We start from the raw sequence: 20912 nt of genomic DNA on the forward strand, positions 1-20912 counted from the left end.
TGTGGCAGCTACAAGAGAAGCTTCCTGTCCGCAGGGGCCGATATTCTTGCAGAACAATTTCACCGTGTAGTGGAATTAACACCACAATGTACTGCTGCAGTTCAGAAGGCCAAAGGAGGTCCAACGCACTACTCGTTGGGGGGGGGGGGGGGGGGTCTCTAATAAAGTGGCTAGTGTATTCTTTCTGTATGATCCGGTATAATATTTTATTCCGGTGGCAGGCATAAAAACAGTTCCAGCGTCAGCCAGGTTGCCGACATACTTCTGCCTGACAGCTAATATAAGTAAGTTTTATCCTCAAGTTCAGCTATCAGTTGTGCCATCAAGATTTACTGCGACCAGTAACAATTCCTAGGAACTTGATAACGCACCATGGAAACATCTGTAGGACTCTACCCCAGGGGCAATGTAATAAAAGTGCAACAACAAGCAACAATGTACTGGAGATTGACTCCTCAAATATCCACGTAGAACTATCTAAGGCTGCCTGTCCACGGGCGAGTTGTCATTGCATTTTCCACGGCGATAATCTGGCTGCGGGTAACGCAGTGAACGTTTCCATAGGAGAACTATGGAAAGCACAGCCCGACGTCCACGAGCGGAGATTCATAGCGATTCTCTGCTTGCGGAATTCAAATCATGGCATGCTGTGATTTTCCATGGTGAGACAATTACACTGCTAGAAGAGGGATCCTGATCTTCAAACCGCCATCAGATCAAGAGATAAGCAGTGCTGTGAAGTCACCCATCTGCTGACTATGACATCATCGTTTCACACTGTGACAACAGTCCATGCAAGACCATTCCATTCAGCTGACATCACAGGCCTGGCATAATATAGTCATTATGTATCGCCATCAATCAGTGGAGCCGTCAGGATATATATATATACAGTAAATATTGTCCTGCTTGGGGAGTAATTAACATTACGTAGATAATTACTCTGGGTAAACAATGCTATAGATGGGTGGAACAGTGTTTATCTCCAGTGCTCACTTGGCTGCACTACACTTCACATTGGATGTAGCTTGGGCATGTGCCAGTATAAAGCATTTACTACTCCTTTCGTACGTCATGTCGGAGAAATGCAGAGCGTCCCAATGTAGGTGTGTTCTGCCCAAGGTACAAAGACTGCGTTCATCACACTGATCAATGATTGCAGAACTCTCAAGAGTTTTAATGGCTTCCAAAGCACTTGAATAGGGTTAAGATGGCCAAAACCAAAAGACAGCCATTGCCTGACCACTTCCGTTCAGCAAAATGCGCGTATTTCAATAGAGAATTCTGACAATTGGTGCTGCTCGCACTCCGAAGTAGTAAAAGAACCAAGGCCATGATCAAATCTGGATTGGGGGCTCCATTTAGAGCCTCAGATGAAGGCCTGGCATAAAATCTCAGATGAAAGACCACAGCATGCTGTGCCATTTTGTCCAAGAAAAAGCCACGCGACATGCTGGAAGCCCCCCCAGACACCATTATATAGTCAATGGGGGCCCGTCCCGTGCCAAATCCGGTGCTTGTGATATTTTCATTATTTGTTCGGCTCTTATGACAGTGTCAAATAATGGAAAGGATGACTGTATATGTGAACTCGCTTGTAGATATTAGCTGCCTGGGATTAGCTGAACTCTGTAGTTGGGGTATCGCAGTGCGGAGAGGTTATCTGGTCTTCTTAAACTCCATTTCAAATATCATCCATAAAGAAAATAACAGCCTGACGCACTAAAGTAATTTTAATCACAGTTCAACACAGAAAAATGAATATCTAAAATGAAGATCATTGAGCTCTGGGTCACAGAAAAAAAAACAACTAAACCCAGCACACACTTATTCCCCTATGGATCTGCAGGCCGCGTTCTCCTACGTGTTTACTGTTCCCGGCTGCTAGGAGACAGAACCGTCATGACCCGCTTTTACCATGTACTAATGCAATCCCTTGGGATTGTATGACCTGTATCGCTACAGGAGCTGCTTCCTACCATGTATAAGATGCCGTTGTCCCTGTGACATTGATATGGGATACCTGCAAGTACAGAAAGTAACACTGGATATTCCAGAGTTGCAACACCTATAGAATTACAGCAAGCCAAGTATAGTCAGCGGCTGACCCGATAGCATGCCTTAAAATACATAAGAACTACATGTAGGGAAACTCAAACCCAAGCCCACAACTACAGAGAACTACGAGGCAAAATTATTAAGAGAGCACACTGTCATCTTATCGGCCATCGCCCACAAACCCACAACAGCATCCAGGTCAGACATCGCCCAAAGACATGCAGCGTGTCAACACGGAAATCTTCTCATCTCAATGTTGTGTCTACAAACATACAAACCCATAGAGCCCTTTTACACGGCACGTAACCTGACCTGTTAGAATGGGTGCCAATCGAAAGACGACACGTCGATGGGGCAGAGGACAGCTGGCATGAGGAAGAACAAAGGTTACTACAAATGGTGATTATTGTGTAAAGGTGCCTTTACAGGGGACGATTGTCGGGTGCATAAGCGACTGACAGCGGTTCCACAGACTATCGCTCCTCTACTTTCACACAGGAGTGCTTGTCGTTCACGGAATGGAGGGCGAGGGGATGGGAGATCGCTCTGGTCGCCCACCTCATTCACTGCAGCTAGACAGTCGCTCACAGATGAAGGATTGTGTTTATATGGGCCAATAGTTGCTTTGCTCCTATGTGAGCGATTTGTCGCTCAGTGCGCTATCGATGGCTGCGTATACACAGGATGACTATTGCCAGAATTCACCGTTTCCAGCGATGATTTGGGTGATAATTGCCCCCTGTAAAGTTACCTTAAGCGTTCCTTAGGGTGCTATTAGATGAGCGCTGTAAACAAGTGTGTAATAGTGCTATTTGCTGGTGCGTATGTAACAGCACCCTCACACCAAGATCATTGTAGAGCTCTTTTACACAGGCCAATACTGCTGTTTGCGCTCATTTACACGGGCCTGTTCAGACTTCATACAGCAGTGTTCAGCATTGTTGGTAGCACAGTCGCTCTTCACACGAGGAGGAGATGTGCTGCAGAGAATTAGGATTTTCTGGCTGCGCAATAGATGCAATCAGCCGACGAATGAGCATTTGCTGTCTTGGTCCCGTACTCTCTCAGTATAGCAAACCAAAGGCTTGAACTACTGTGTTTCTCCGAAAATAAGACAGTGTCTTATATTAATTTTTGTTCAAAAAGGTTTAACTTTTTTACATGTATAGCTGCCTGGACACTATTTAAATTGACTTTTTTAATTAACTGTTAGCAGAGCTTAATTTTGGAGTAGGGCTCATATTTCAAGCATCCTCAAAAAGCCTGAAAAATCATTTTGCATCCTCAAAAATTCTGGAAAATCAAGCTATGTCTTATTTTCAGGGAAACAGGGTAGCAGTTAAATTGTGGAAACCCTACTTCTAAATGCAGTGGAGTCCAGTAATCGAGATGTAACAGGATTATTCATCCAATGATGGCATGGTAAAGCCCAAAACAGACAACATGCCACGTGAAGACACATACCGCACAGCAGCTGGTCCAACTACTAGATCAGCTCCGTTCTTTTCCTAAATTTATTTTTAGGGAAATCTGAAAGTTATGGAGCCAGGAGCCAGAGAATGGCATGGCCTGCCCGCTGGCAAGATGCTGCACAGTGCCAACCTAGCTGAACATGCAACTGACAGGCAACCAGCCTGCTGTCCATTATGAAGGACCTCAGAGTAAGCGTATGATGGCTCAGCAGAGATTCATAACATAGGACCAACACTATTATAATGTACAGCACAAGGAAGAGAGAAGAAAAACAAACACTTTCCTGAATCAAGTGTCCATTGTTTTGCAATCGAAAAAGGGCTGGAATTTACAACTGTGTCCTGGCAAATCTGGGGCAAACTAGCAAATCTGTGGCACATGAATAAACTTGGGAAATACTTCCTTCTGGGTGTAACAGCAGCAAAATACTTTATTAGAGTTGTGCCTTAAGCTCTATTAGTCAATCATTAAAAACAATCCATACTTTATCATCGCGATGAAACAGCGCAGTGTAAGAAAAAAGGGATATGGTAGCGCCCCTAGTATGGACTAGGAAATGTTAAATGTTGTCAAAGTATTTAGCACTTACCCAGGGTGCTTGGGGGAAATTGTTGTTCCCCCTCCCAAATGCCAGCAGGCCAGGGTCATTCTGTCCCCGTTTACAGTATCCAGAAAATGGAAAACGCTACTCCCACATCCCCGTTGGTCAATACCAGACCAGAAGCGGCGGGTCATACATAAATAGAAATCAAACCAAGGAATGCTGGGATATCGCTGCAGAGTTAAAGATGAATTTATGTGTTGAGTAGAAGCCAAACTGCGTCTCAGTAGTTAATACCTCGATCTCCCTTTCTCAAGCCTTTGTAGGCCAGTATCAAACAACTAAATTTCAATTGCGAAATCCGCGATAGTCACCTGTGCGGACTATCCAAGGTATTCTGCGCACATTGAAAAAAATGGAACATTCGCATGTCTGCTAAGATGAGCGGATAGCGATTGCGATTTCCACGGGTGGATTTTAAATTGCAGCATGTTCTTGTGCAGAATCCGCATGGACGGCTTCCATTGAAGTCAACGACAGACGTCCGACCCACAGCCATCTGCAATTGACATTGTTGATAAGCTGCAAGTACCCACGTCAATCCCCTAGAAATGGCTTGGGAAAAACAAATATCTTTTAAAAAAATCTATACTACGCATGACCGACGGCGAGCGTCCGCAATACAGAAAAGCAAAAGGTACGCAGGGTCACCGGCTTGGGTCAGAGCTGGATTCTGCTGCAGGCTTCTGCATGCGGAATCCAGAACGCCCGTGTGAGACCGGCCTTATGCAGCTTAGTTAGACAGGAGATTGCCACCAGTGCAGCCTAGCTGGAAGTAAGGACACCCTGATTTATTGGTGTGTTTAGTGACCTACTTAGTATGCCAACTATGGCAATTAGGATTAAACCTACACAGAAGTGTTGTCTCCTATCTAAGATCATTTGCTGCAAACACTAAAAACACCCAATACAAACACATCCCCACCCAGAACGGGAAATTCAATATTAGGTGGAGTTCATGTTTGCAAGTCATCTGGAAGATGGGTTGGTCCTTGCTAGTCAGACAATGGAAAAATCCATATAGGAGCAAAGAAAGCCATTTACAGTAGCCTGCAATCTGCCCATGGTACAGATATTGTACATCCCCCCTGCTCCTTATGGTGCATAAAACTGACAACGAGATGTATATTAGATAATACCTCGATGTGCAATAGTAGATTCATCATTGACTTACAAAGGTTTGGTTTAACGACTGAGAACAGAGTTGTTTATAAAGCCAATTTCACATGGGCATTTAAAGCAACCCACTGGTTTCTGGACAAATTCAGTCCTGGGACCAGAGGGGGATAAGGGTATACTAGTATACTCTGTGGTGACAGGTTTGCACAACAGCGACAGTTTGTTCCAACACTGGACAACGGTTGGCGATTAGATGAAGGCTGAACTGGTGTTGGTGGCATTAGTACTTGGGATGACATGATATCACATTCAGGAGATGTGAATCTAGTGGGAAAGGACTGTGCTTCAGTGTGGGTGGTCAATATGCACCGCCAGATATGTATGTGTACATTTGTGAGGTGTTATTTATTGGAGTCTCCACACAGGTATGCAGCAGTCTCACAACCAGGTAAAAACTTCGAAAGTGAGTACTGCTGTATCCATAGCAACTGAGGCCGCAGGGGTTTGCGCGGGATGTAGTCCGCCCATAATCCCTCATTCAAGTACACAAGGAGGATAGAGGACCTTTGATGACATCATCATGTGATCAGGAGGTTAAGCTAAGAGTCGGTAACTGATATCACAGGTGCTGTCAGGCTGTGCATGTAACTCACACATCACACATGAAATAACAGACAAGTGGTCATTAGCACTTTGACTACTCACAGTTCTTCTCTGCTGTCCCTCTCATCCGCTGGTTCTGGGTCCTGTTTTTGTTTGTCCTAGATATCCGACACAATCTTCAGACTACCTGAGCTACACAGAGCATTGGTAGTGTTAGAGTACTAATGAACTATACCTGCTCTCTGATTGGCCAGAGACGCTCATGTGATCAGCACTGGCTAATCAGAGAGCAGTGCACAGTATGCATTAGGTAGATAGAACTGCTGCAACCATCTAGGACAACTGAGAACAGGGCCCGAAATCAGTGAATTGGAGGGATGGCAAAAGAACAACTGCAGAATTTTGTCCCCAAACTGAATAACACTTAAAAGGGGTATTCCCATCTTAGCTTCTCATAGCCAAGATAGAAAATCTGCTATGGCTACCAACCACCCTGCTGGAGCCTACAGGGAGGGATGAAGGCTTAGCGCAGCGCTGGTTCAGTAGGTCTCACTAAACTGAATGGCAGCTATGGAGACAGTGTAGCACGGTTGGCCACTCACTTTCCATAACTCCCTGAAACAGTGTAGCTACTCCATTTCCATTCACTTCAATAAGAGCTATGTACACAGCGCTGCGCTAAGCACAACTCTTTCCAACTAGTGGTCGGAACAGAGCTTTCAGGTCTTCACATCTCAGCTATGAAAAAGCCAAGTAAATTCTATACTTCTTTATATCTCTTGGCAACAGGTCTGTGAAATACGGACAACACACAGATGGCATCTGTGTGCCGTCTGTTTTGCATCCTCATCCACTGGAATAGGTGCTCTCGTCCACAGATGGGACCAGAGGATTGCATACTACCATTTTTCTCCATGCAGACTGTGTGAAAAAATAAAAATAAAAAGGAAGCGTAAATTGGCACACTGACTTCTATGTGCTGTCAGAGTCTAGTCTGTTGTAGACTAGGACAGTGCATGGACAGAAAATACACTTGTGCGATCAGCATCTTCCTGAGGACGTATTCAGAGGCGTTTCCAATATGTTCCCCAACTAGATCCAACATATCGCTTGTCCCTGTGTAATGAGATCCAGCGTAACATGCTGGATTAGGGGCAATTTGTTGCGGGAATGTTTCGAATGTGCTAAACATCTTCACAAAGCTATTCAATATCAACCAAGTGCAAAACTGACTTAGGTGGCGAATGCATCTGTAGATGTGTGAACTGGCCCTGCGCCCGCTGCTCTCGCTCTGCTCCCCAGTTACACATTTGCATTCATTTTCATTGGAAACCTCAACTGCTCGCGTATTTTCATTTCATAGGAAGAAAAGTAAAAGCCAGCAGTGAAGCCGACAGGCATGAGCAGAGGAGTTATGGGCACTGCAGACTTCAGCAGATTAGATACAGGAAACCACAGAGCTCTTCTCCCACGTCATCGGTTTCACTATGAATTGACAACTTTTTTTAATGTGCATTTTTGGCAGGAGTAGCAAACTGCTTAAAGCAATTCTGTCTGCAATGTAGTCTGTTAAATGGCAACTATGTGTGCCCATTAAATGCCCATCCCCTCCCCCATCCCAGACAGCCTTCAAGTATGAAGAAGCAAGGCTGGAGTGAATCAGCAGCTGCTCCTGACTATATATGGCACTACTGATAGGCCAAGAAAAAGACTCGGAAAGTCAGTCATGTCTAAGGCCGTCTATAGAGGTCAGGTGGCAATCATTTGATCTAGATTCATTTCTGTAAACTGGAGTGACAAGTCTTATGTCTACAGAGGGACAAAATACTGCAGATGTCAGTGAGCAGGCAAGAGCAGTCATAGATACCTGTAGGAAACAATGTCAAGAGTTACAACGATTATCACTGCTGTGTGAATGCGCCCAACAATCGGCCAAAGTGTGTTGGATCCCTGGCTATTGAAGTTTCATAATTGGAGCTTCCCTCTATGGAAATTAGGGCCCTTTTACACGGGCCAATAAATTGTTCAGATTTCCGCATCCACGTCAGGACCTCCGTCTAATTTGCGGCAACTACAAGACGTTTCCTGTCCGCAGGGGCCGACATTCCTGCAGATTGATTTCATCACTTAGTGGAATCTCCGCCACGACGAATTGCTGCTGTTCTGAAAGCCAATGGAGTCCAACGCGCTACTAGATGGGGGTCTCTAATAAAGTGCCCTGCTGCGGAGGTGGTCAACAGATAGCTGACCGGTTTTTTAAGGTGCTTATTTACGGTCAGCACTAATCTTGTGTATTTACAGCGTACCAGTTACAGTTATAGAGCGATCCAGGGCCAATACGCTCACACAATCAGGTTACAGCATCAGCTGAAAGTGACAGGTACAAGTAAACAGCTTCAGACAGGTGCACCGTGCTCAACCGCAGAGAAGCCTGACCTCGCCCCAGCAAGAGCAGTCAATAAAGAGATATTGCTGGATAACACACGACGAATCTCAAACTGAAAAGTACTTTGTCCCGCAGGACTTGCAGCTCCATTGGATTCACATCCGCGGCACAATTTGTGACGCCATTCATAATGCTTGAACGCAGAATTTGATTATCCAAACACCCCGGGGGTTCCTTACATAAGGATGTATGTTCTGTGCGATGACAGTCTTAGATGGGTTTCATTGTCCTGCCATGTCGGCCTTATGTAACCGCAGCTAAGGTCATTCAAAGTGATGGGTAGAGCTGTAGAATATATGATCTAGATTGATGGCGCTATGGAGCGCTGATTTATATTCTCTAGTTGGAAGCATACATGGCAGCTCCCAGCCCTGCTCAGGAATTGCCAGGGGCAGGCGGCCAGGACAGAGTTGGGGTCAGGACGGGTCATGGCGAGATGCGTTTTCATTATGGCCTTGCCTGGCATGGGATATAAGTCCTGGAATACCCATCGAGACAGAACAGGCCATTATCACCCCCGGAGGACACAGCTCCTAGAAGTGGCTACATCTGACACTTGAGGGGAACATGGAGCCAAGACACGTACCTATAATATAAGCTTGAAGTGGAGACGCCATCAAAGCAGGAAGAATATACATGTAACGCCAATGATAAAACATATCCCATAATCACAATGGCTCTGCTCCCTACAAGGGTTATGTGATCCTCAGCTGAGCCATTGTCTCCACATACTACACACAGACATATATAATGCCAATGTCTAACGCCTTAGGGCAAGCTATCAGTATACAATCAGCCTTACACCATTCCTCCTCCTCGGGTCTCGTGTAAGAACAGGAAGCAGACAGCTCTGTACATTGTGTCGTGGCCAGCTATTGTAGGAACAGCTCCCATTCATTTCAACAAGAGCTGTGCCTGCAATACCATGCCAGGCCACCGTACAGAGCAGGGCTGCGGAGTCGGTAAGCCAAACCTCCGACTTCTTCATAAATGTGATGAATTGACAGTATTCTATTTGTAACATCAAGCCTTAAAATATCCTGGTTAAAATGCCTTCAACTGATCAAGGCCAAATACAGGACCCACAGGTTACACCCCCAACCCTAAGACCTAATCCTACAGAAAAAAAACTCCCATCCGGGCCCTATCAAATACTTAGAACACCCTTCTGACACAAATTACTCCAGGCTATCCTCATTTCTCCAGAACGTGGGAGAGGGCGATGATTGTCACAGTCTCGGCCTGAGATTGGGATAGAAGGAGTCAGAGAGCGCTCACTAGGAGGTACAGATGTCCAGACCTCATCCATCGGTCAGTACTGGACTCCTGTTGGTGCTGCGGATCTGGGCTGGGCACAATGGTTTTGGTGGGAATGCCCAACTACTCAACATTTTTCCAGGGATATGAACCAATTACACATAGGTCGCTCTTGTGGAGGAGAGTCACAAGGTAAAGTGAACCCTTGGTAATTGTCCAATATGCCCCTAAAATTGGTCCCAACTGCAGTCATACAAATCCTAAGAACCATTTCCAAACATGAGCCAAAACCATTGGATTCTGACATCTTAAAACCCCAAACATGATCGCAACAACTGGACACATTTAGGTTGGTCTCTCTTTAGACCCAGCGCTGGTTTCGTCCTCCATGCAGAAAACTGTGTTGAGATAGAACTTGGATGGTAGCTAAGGGAGAAGATTTAAGACTGACAATCTCTATGGTCTCCATCTCACATAGGTTCCGTCACCCTTTTACATTGGACACAAAATCCCAGAGGACGACACTTTTCTTTCCTGTATAAAAAACTAACGGGGTGAAAACCAAAAAAAAAGCCTGTCACACATTCTCCACTAGGTGCCACCTACGCGGTCCTGCATGAAGGATGGAACCCGCGCTGGATCCGAAAAGCACCTTCTCTTCTAGAAAGAATGTAAGTTACGTAACGATATTATTAGAACCAAAATAATCCTGTAATCTTCTAATTCTGCTGGCGAACACCATACCACACTTTACCCTTTTTACGTACCCATGACATGCCTCCCCTACAAGGATACACGGCATATGTACCCCTACAACACCGACACAGGCGGCTGTAGTCCAGGGAGGGCGTAAAGGGAAGGCGTCACCCATAGTTTACCAATTAGAGGGGTTCTCCAGAACTATACTACTGACGATCCATCCTCAGGTCTTCGATAGTTGATCAGCAGGCGTCTGCCGTGTGGGATCCCCACCGATCAGCTGCCTGAAGAGGCTGCGGTGCTCCAGTGAGCGCCGTAGACTCTTCTCAGGCACACGGCACCATATCTGTCGGTCACAAGGCCTGAGAGCAGCTCAATCCTATTCAGATGAATGTAATAATAGGCAAAGCCACTACACCATGTACAGCGCTTTGCCTGATATTGACTGAAGCGATATTGGCATTCACTTAAGCGCCGCTGTCACTTTAATCAGCTGATCAGAAAGGATCCCGAATGGCAGACCCCGCTGATCAACTATTCACGACCTGTCCTGAGGATAGCTCATCAGCAGTGTAGTCCTGTGAAACTAGATGGGGACACATTGTCCATTTTTCTAATCTGCTTTTATTTATTTGTTTATTCTATTGCCTGTACATGAGTAGGGGGCGGCCATCATCCTCCAGCTGCAGTTAAAGGGGTTGTCCAAGATGTCCGTTCGACATAAAATCCAGATCCTCTTGCCAAGAAGAAACAATAGACATCCCCTCACCTCTCATCCCCTCCGCTGTGTCCTGCTCCCAGTGTTTGTGTACAGCCAGCAGTCCCGCCCACTTTACGGAGTGTCACAGGCACTGCAGCCAATGACAGAGCTCAGCAATCAATTGCTGAGCTCTGTCATTGGCTGCAGTGCTTGTGACGTCCTGGGTAAGCCTGTAAGTGTGACATCAGAGGAGATACCTGGAGCGGTGATGTGGGAGAATAGGTCTAACTGTTATTTTATAGGGGGGGCGGGGTTTTATATCAAACAAACATCTCGGACAACCCCTTTATTAGCATTTAGAGATGCTTTACAGCAGCCTCATGGGCCATAGACACAAAGGACAGGAGGGAACTCATTGTGTAGTGGGCAGGCTCTGTAACCACTGCAGGGAGGGGGAGGAGGTCAGCTGCCCTCTTCTCTATAGGCGGTCTCCTTTTATTCATAGCAGTAATGTAGTAATTCCTCTAATGGATTGCTGTTACTCGCCCCTTAGGGATAGTGATTAAGGCCGGCTTCACACGGGTGTATTTTCGCACGTAATATGCAGATAATGGAACCCATAAATTTCATTCGCATTTCCGTATTTTGCATGCACATTTTTGTTATGATAAAAAACGCTCAAGCCCGCGCAAATACGAATATGGTCGCGTGTAGGAGGCTTACAGAGGCGCAAGTCTCTCACCTACCAAACTACGTAACCTTCTCCCACCTGACAGGGGCTGTGATCGGGTTTTACCTTATTTGATGTGCTTCTTGGAGCTTGTAGTTTGCTATTTTCTGGACAAAAACTAATGATGACCCCCATCCTCAGGATCCGTCATCAATAGTTGATTGTCGGGGTCCGCCACTCCTGGCCAATCAGCTGTTGGGGTGCCAGCGGCCAGCACCACAACACAACGCAGAGAGTCGAAACAGATGACGCCGACCCCTGCGGAGCGGCCGATTTTAATGGAGGCTGTGCCTGTAATTACCAGCGATGGCCACTACACAGGGGTAGGAGCTATCGCTTTTCCGCTATGTACACCGTGTTTTGGCGCTGACGACAGGTGCCCGATCAGCTGGGGGTCCTATGTGTCATCAGCCGATCAACTATTGATGAGCCCCCCCAAGGATACAGCCCAGAAGACACCTTTTCTGTAACCAGCACAGGGCATTGTACCCACCATATGCCAGCTGCCGTGCCAACATACCAGTGTGTGAGACTGATATAATGCATACAGACCGAATGGGTATGTGTGACGCATCAATACACACAGATCTACTGGCATGCTGCGATCTGTAGTTCTGGCATGCCGCGATCTGTAGTTCTGGCATGCCTATAGAACCCTATGGGAATGGTAGCACCCCCTCCTATAGTGTATATTACACACGGTTATACGCCATGCACTACAAGTCTCAGGATACCCCATCAGAGACGATACTTTACGGCATGCTGAGACTTGTGCTTTCACAACTAGAGGTGACCTGCAACTCCTGCCTCTCTATAAACCCTCCCATGACCTGCTGCGACTTGTAGTTCCACAACAACTGGAGGCCTTCTTATTCTGCCGCCTATGACGGCACCATGTGTCCAGTTCCGCCCTCGTCACCTTCCCACCCACCACCTGTCATGTAGGTGACATATTCATGGCGGGGTGAATGACTGTATCTTACCTCAGCTTCACCTCCGTCCCGGCCTCTGAGCTGCTTCTTGTCTTTTGTCTCGACGGAATCAAAATGGCGGCGAAGGCATCTCGGCCTCAGCGCACAGCCACGCTCCTATTGGTCGGTCACAAGAGGCGATCGCTGATTGGCTGCGGCTCCGGCTGTGTTGCTAAGGGACGGCGGTTACTAGGGTAGAATGTGCCTGAGCCTCCTCAGAGAGCGGATTGTGAGGAGGTGGATGATGGCGGCAGCTGAGTGCTCTGTGCAGAGACATTACTGGCCGGGCAGCAGTTGTTCTGCTCAGTAATGTCTGCTAACACAAGTGGCTGCCTTATTTATCACTTCCTCATGACTGGAGACTGTGAATAGTTTGTAAAATAAGGGTGGCTTTACACAGGACCGCTGTGGTCTGAATAGTCGCTCAAAATGGTCGCTAACACGTACAAACACCTATTATGGCTTTACACAAAACAAGCGCTCAGTTTCGCAATTGCTGAACAAATTGTTAGGGACATTTATATGGGTGAAATATCGTTTGGCGATTAGTTAGGAGGTTCTTCCAGTTAGAGGCCGCCGCACCAAGAAATCGCGCGCGCCAAAGTGAGTTTTTCACGAAGATGCAAAGTGTTTTTGATTCAAAAACATCTCACATCACTTCTGGGAAACGGAGATCCTCGGCTCCTGTTTCACACGCATGACAGGATTTCAAGTGTTTCCCATTGACTTCTATGGGAAACATGGCACTCGCATGCACATCACACAGTTTGCGAGTGCCATGCCATGGCTTTTAAGGAACGCCCAAAGATAGAACATGCAGCGAGAAAATAAACCGCTTATGTGAATAAATCTATTCAAAAGAATGGATTTCAAATTCGCGTGTGTTTTGTGCACATCGCAACGCACACAACGTGTATGAGAATATGTGACTAAGAATAAGATGTCACCTCTACCTGTCTTTTATTCCTGGAAAAACCCTTAAGGCCACTGGGAACGCAGCGTTACTATGGAGAGCGCAGCCCCCCCTGTCCACGAATCATAGTGATTCTTCGCTCGCAGACAGCAAATCACAGCATGCTGCGATTTGCCGCGATTCTCCGCGGTGAGCCTATCTGTCAGATAGGCTCACCGCGGAGATGCGTCTGACGGCTCCTGCTCCCGCGGCGGACATCCGCTGCAGGATTTCACAACACCCATGGACAGGCAGTCTTAATGATTATTTTTCCCAGTGGTATCATTACAAGTTACTGTTATATGTATGGGGGTATATTCTGGGCAGGACTAGATGTCCTTTGTCGTGCACATAGGAGCCATATTGAGGTGCATTTTATATATAGGGGTGTACAGACCATCAAAGATCAGCTGTTACCGCTGGGAGAAGCGGTTGGCGTGTCCTCATTTTCTCTGTCGAGTACCCATTGCAATAAATTGTCTGTCAGTGCAGTTGCTGCTATGGCCAAAGGCCCTTTTACACGCAATGGTAATCATTTGAACAACGGAAAGACTGAACAAATTAACGACTTTATTGCATAAAATGCTGAACATTGAAAAAAAATATGGATTGTCGTCTGAAATCTTCCCTATTTCCCTCATTGGCTAAAGTAAAACTCTATATGTTGTTTTCTCAGGTTGGCATGTGTTTATGGAAGGAATCTCTGGCCAGCAGGGTTTTAATAGTGTGAAGAACAGCCATTGTCTTCTGATGGCATGAATAAACAAGTAGTCATTGTAATTTAGCATGACAAACAATCACCCCTCCCTTTAAGTCCTTCAGCCGCGTAAAGACTGAACAAATGCCATTTAAATGGAGCGAATAGCTAACTACGTAATGACTGTTTTATGCAGGCTAAAACTCAGTGGTAAGCGACAAGTGCACAAATAGTGCACAAGGCCGCGTGTGTAACGTAATGATTATGGGTCACTTTCGCTCGTTTGAACGAATTTTGAGCGATAATTGTTGCGTGTAAATGGGCCTTAACTGAAGAATGACTGTCTCAATTTTATCCTTATACCCTATGTGGACAGCAGACAACTCCCTTAAGGGGGTTTTCCAAGCTGTGCTCGCTGTCATTGCTGAGATACACTAGGGTCGGATACCAGGTTGGAGAGGAAGCCACTGCTCCAATCCCTCTGTGGTGACCAGCGTCCGTAATTGCAAACGTAGCTCTCATTGAAATCAATGGGAGCTGCACTTGTAATTGCAGGCACAGCTTCCACTGATTTTAATAAGAGCTGTGCCTGCAGTTATGAGCATCACAAGTTGGTGCTTTGCAATTTTTGTGCGATGCGTTTTTAACATTAGAAAGTCCCATTGACAATCTTGTGAAAAAACGCAGCGATATCGCGTGAAACTCGCAAGAAAAACGCAAGTGTGCAGGAGCCCTTAGACTGACTTGCATACACCTTACAATCACATATATATAACATGGTCATATGACACACAACAAGATACATTTTCCAGACATAACCCAGACAGTAACCCATTCAGTGCTCCAGAGGTGCAAGACACATCAAATTCCTGCAACATAGAAGACACTGACAACACATAGGCACAAGACAAATGCATTCATACTTATGGAGGGGCCCCGTTAACTCTGGGCCACTACACTAGCACTGACAGCGGGCGCTGCCTAGAAAATACCTTTAAGGCTACCTACACATGGCCGAGCTAGATATCAGGCGATGAAACTCAGTCCGATATCACGCTCGTCAATGTGCGATTTACTGACGGATACGAGGCGTTCTTCTTTAAAAATGCCTTCCATCACCTCAAGTAAAATAGCTATCCTCCTTTCAGCCGCGCTGGAGGATCGGCAAGTGTTCCCCATTTTTTTCAATAGGCAACCTCGCACCGCACTCGCGTGCACATCACACCCCATGCAATGTGTTTTCCTGTCCCATTAAAAACAATGGGTGATGCGTTCCGAGGTACATTAAAATACAGGATATGCTGTGATTTTTTTCACAATGCACAAATCTGGCTCAATTTTCTTGTCCGTGTGAAAATGCTTTATTTTGCACACTGAACGCCATGAAAGTGAAATCCAAAAAACAAATAGCAGAATTTCTTTTTTTTCCCCATTCGACCTAAGAAAAATCAATAAAAGTTATACAGTATTTTATAGCTAGCCAAAAATGATGCCATTAAAAAAATACAACTTGTTCCGCAAATAACAAGCCCTCATATGGCTATGTCGCAGAAAAAATTAAAAAGTTATGGCTCTAGGAACGAGAAAAATGGTTAGAATACCCCTTCAAGCATATTCAGTAAGTTTGGTATTCATTGAAGCAGATCTGTAAACTACTACAAGATGGAGAATGATGACTTCCCGCCCCGTTGCTACCTCTATACACAGACTAAAGGCTGGTTTACATGGAGCGATGATCGCCCAAAAATTGCTCAAACCACAGTTTGAGTGACAGCTTTGAGCGATCATTTTGCATAAACTATTAAGTAGCTACTTAATCGCTTACTAGCGTGCAAATGAAGCCTTTAGCTGAATGCAGTTAATAGCTGGAGGGCTCTTATCTGCTTTCAGTTCCTTTGTTCTCCAAAGGGAAACAATGCTACAGCACTCCCCGTGGAGAACTGCTGATAAGGCTGAACGACAATTTTTAGGTTGGCCTGAATTTAACGATCAGCTAACAGTGCACGAAACGTGGACGATGGCCACGTGTTTAGACGCAACGATGATCGCTCAAACGATCGCTTTTTAGCGATTTTTCAGCGATCATCACTCCGTGTACATGGGCCTTAAGTAAGGCCTGTAATCTGCGATTGGGTCCATTAGAGCAGTCTGTGTTGTGGTTCTTATCCCCCATATCGCATTTGTTTTTCGAAGGATAGATATTTGCAAATAGCCTACAATGAAATTCCCTAACGCAATGAAAGTGTCACCAGAGGTGCAACTTCCTGAAAGGTGAACATGGATTCACGGCAGTTACCAGCAACTCCTAGGCTTGGTTTACTTCTACGTATAAGCTGAGCACTTAATCATAATAAATGCAATTAGTTATTTTAATGAATGGCAAGGAGCTGCAATTATGTTTTATAGACATGCAATTACTGACACTCTCAGTTCTGTGATTGTGTAATAGTAGAAACTAGTGTGCAGACGGATAAAAACATACAGCAAGGAATCTACGATTCAGCAAAGGGTGTAGGCCTCCATCCTCTGAGGGCACAGATCTGTTGGCATCACCCTCCAATCCTGTCTTCTGTTAAGCAGTGGCCAAAACATTTTGTGACTGAGTGATTCCAATTGCAAATGACTCTGACAGAGTCCTATTGACCACACTATGTGATAAAACGAAGAACACTGCAACAATCAGAGGGGTATTTGGTGCTGCATCATCTACAGGTTTGGATTTTTCATGCATCTCACATTAAGGCTACAGTGACCTTACAGTCTTATGGAAAGCATGATTCTTGCAGGCAAGTAAGAGAAGAGTGTGATTTAAAAACCCTTGTCTGTGGTGGAGTTAGATGGTGAGACTACTTCCTAGTTGCAGCACCCTTCCTGCTGGCAGCACAGTCATATAGTTCTGATCTGAACATAAACATCATGAAGATAGATTGGTATCTATGAACTCACTGCTGTAGAATCACAATCTTATATGGGGTTGCTAAGCAGCATAGCACTACGGTAGCAACCAATCTGTTTAAGTTCAAGTCTAGTAACATACGGTAGTATGTTAGGCTGAAAAAAGTAATCTGTCAATCCAATTTAGCCCCCCCACCACTCAATGTTGATCCAGAGGAAGGCAAAAAAAAACAACAATGAGGTAAAAGCCAATTTTCTCCATTTAGGGGGAAAATAAATTCCTACCAACTCATTTCTGGATTTCTGTTTTGTAGGTACAGAAACCCCAAAATATCAGATAGTGGGATCTCTCATATGAAACACACCAATAGTGTCAATGGACCATATTGATGTATAATGGGTTTTGCCATTTTACCGCTGTTTTACCAGAAGAAAGTGTCAGTATGATGCAGAAACGCGTTGCTCAGTCAATCCCAGCTTGGTCCTTTTTCAGCAGAGTTATGATTTTCCTTCTGGTTCTTTTCCATTTGTCTATTGTGCATGAAGATGTCCCGCAACACTTCTGCTGGAAGAGGCAGCAGAGGATAAGCTAGTGAGCAGGTTGCGCCATGTGCACAACTGCATAAAATGAGAACTTTTTGAGGTTTATCTTTCCATTCCTTAAGGTTGCCCTGCGCACGGAGCATTTCTTTTATCGTTTTTCAGATTTACAATGGGTTTCGCCATGGTTTCCGTCATTTTTCCCTAAAATATAGCACTGCATGCTGCACTATTTTTTGACAGTTTGGCCAGAATCTGCGATGGAGGCTTTGAATTGAGCTTCCAATGCCGATGTGATCCTAGGCTTAGATGATTCCACCCAAGACCAAGTAGTCCTTGACTTAAGGTTAGAAATCGGCAAGGAGGTTATTCTATACTTTCTCATTCTGTCCTGTTGATCAGATGTATTGTTCAGATAATCTTATGAAATCAATGTTATACACTGAATGGCCACTTTTCTAGAGCCTCCATCTAATAGTGTGTTGGACCTCCTTTGGCCTTCAGAACTGCAGCAATTCATCGTGGCATAGATTCCACTAGGTGGTGAAATAGTTTTGCTGGAATATCGGCCCCTGCGGATGGGAAACCTCTCTGGGTTACTGCAAACTAGATGCAGGCACTGACATGTTCTGACCAGCTGACAGGTTATCAATTCATCCTTCTTGCACCAAATTCTGACCCTCCCATGTAAGACATCATGGCCATAATTAACCTGATGATTATTTTCTTGTAAGCCAATTTGTAACCTGCTTTTAAAATGTTTGTACTCAAGGATGTAAAGAAAACATCCATCACCCACAAGTTATGTACGACAAGGCCGATCCACCGCCCAAACCAACCAAGTCTTTGGGAGTGTAAACTTCTCACACACATAACCAACCACAACAACCTTACACCTTGATTGCTGTTTTTGGTTATATTATTTTTCATCCACGCCCATCCACTCCTATTTACAATGAAACATTGCTTTGATCTCATCTTCCGCATGTCAGTTTCTGCCAACATCTACGTTTTTCCATGTTTATACTGGAAAATTTGAGGATCCGTCCAGTGAGACGCTTGTCCTTAATCTCGAGTACATTTGTAATGATCAGCTGTTGAGTGATGTACGGTAAATGAACTGTAGAGATAGATGTGTCAGATTTTATCGACTCCTCAATTTGTTATTGGCAGGATAGGCTGTTCATAGGGCAGAACAATCAGATCTTGGATTTATCAGAAATGGCATCAAAGTTTACTCCAGGAGCTCGGAGTCCTTCCTGGAAGACACATAATCATTCAGTCTTCTGTACGATATCTTGAAGACATAAAGTTCTTTTCTCCCCCCCCCCCCCCCCCATAAACAACAAATGTCCTCGCTGTATTATAATGACATCAATTTTACCATGGATTTCAGGCTGTCACTGCAACTCCAGGATGAAGGACAAAAGATTCTCCGAAGGAATCAAATCAGCCTGCAATCACCACATGATAATAGAGGAGAAGTCACAGAGTTATCCTGAAAAAGCAGGTCCATCTTTGTATAGAATATAGAGTACAAGTTGCACAAGGATGGCAATAAATAGATAAGGAACAAGAATTACGTATTGTTCGAAAGTCAATGTACAGTACATATTGTCCATGAGTCAGTGTACTTTTAAGGTGGCTATAGAGCATAAGTAGCTATTAGAGATGAGCGAACGTACTCGGATAAGCACTACTCGTCCGAGTAATGTGCCTTATCTGAGTACCGCTGTACTCGTCTTGAAAGATTCGGGACGCTCCGCTGCTGACAGGTGAGTCGCAGCGGGGAGCGGGGCAGAGCGGGCGGGAGAGAAGGAGAGAAAGGTCTCCCCTCCGTTCCTCCCCGCTCTCCCCTGCAGCTCCCCGCTCCGCAGCACGTCCCGAATCTTTCAAGACGAGTACAGCGGTACTCGGATAAGGCACATTACTCGGACGAGTAGTGCTTATCCGAGTACGTTCGCTCATCTCTAGTAGCTATCACATCTTGAAACTAGTCTACTAACAATCAGATCAGACTGGGCCAAAAGTGTGTTATTTGTTACATCTCACTTATCTTTGGAGTAAATAATCGTATAGAACATATAAAATCAGGTTTAAATAGGGGCTTCTACCGACTAGCGTTTTTTTTAAACGCTGCGATATTGCCGTGTTTTTTTCAATGGGACTTTCTAATGTAAAATCGCATCGCACAAAAATCGCAAGTTTGTGCTTTTGCAATTTTTTGTGCGATGCGATTTTAACATTAGGAAGTCCCATTGAAAAAAAAAAAAACAGCGATATCGCACCATTAAAAAAACGCTAGTGGGTAGGAGCTCTAAAAATGAAGGTGGCTCATAGCAATAATCCTACTTGGGGTCCTCCTTCCATACACAGTGGCAGAAAAAAAAAGTGAGTCGCAATATAGACAAGAATAGGACATGCAATGAGTTTTTTCACACCGAAAAAAAACTGCGTAAAAGAAAAAAAAAAGCAATAATGAGCATAGCACCATAGGCAACAATGAGTCCATGGACAGCACATGCACCCAAATACGCTAGTGTAGTGGAAACCTTATAGACAGTCACAATGTAACTAATAACACAGTGACGACTGTACTGTTCATGAATTTTATTGATAATCATTCACAATGCAAGGAGAAAAAATAAGTGAACCTCTGTGTTAATGACTTCTCCAAGAGCTAATCAGCAACAAATGTTTCAGTTAGGGGGAGATGAGATTGGAAGTATGGGTTTCACAGGTGCTTTGCCCATTAAATAAAGACATGCAAAGTCTAGTTACTGACAAATCTGTCCTTCACAAGAAGGATTGGTTAATGTGAACTGTGCCTCAATGCAAACAAATTTTAGAACATGTTTTATAGGTTATCTTTACACTGATAACGGTCTTCCAATTGTTTGTACAGAAAAGAAGAATGTGAATGATAGCTTATTGAAAGCTATGTAGAGCCTTGTGTCGTATAGAGTATTAAAGGGGTTGTCCCGCGGCAGCAAGTGGGTCTATACACTTCTGTATGGCCATATTAATGCACTTTGTAATGTACATTGTGCATTAATTATGAGCCATACAGAAGTTATAAGAAGTTTTTTACTTACCTGCTCCGTTGCTAGCGTCCTCGTTTCCATGGAGCCGACTAATTTTCGCCGTCTAATGGCCAAATTAGCCGCGCTT

At 44.9% G+C, this 20912-nt stretch overlaps 1 protein-coding gene across 1 annotated transcript in view; it reads right to left on the reverse strand.

Annotated features, from left to right (window-relative positions):
- IP6K2 (inositol hexakisphosphate kinase 2) overlaps window positions 1-12755 on the reverse strand; it is a 29195-nt gene extending 16440 nt beyond the window's left edge. Inside the window, exon 1 of the mRNA XM_066596806.1 lies at window positions 12670-12755. The gene's annotated coding sequence lies outside the window, so the exon portion shown is untranslated. The remainder of the gene's footprint in view (window positions 1-12669) is intronic.
- Window positions 12756-20912: the final 8157 nt, after the last annotated feature.

The sequence above is a fragment of the Eleutherodactylus coqui genome, chromosome 3 (assembly GCF_035609145.1).
Source record: "Eleutherodactylus coqui strain aEleCoq1 chromosome 3, aEleCoq1.hap1, whole genome shotgun sequence".
Classification (NCBI taxonomy): domain Eukaryota; kingdom Metazoa; phylum Chordata; class Amphibia; order Anura; family Eleutherodactylidae; genus Eleutherodactylus; species Eleutherodactylus coqui.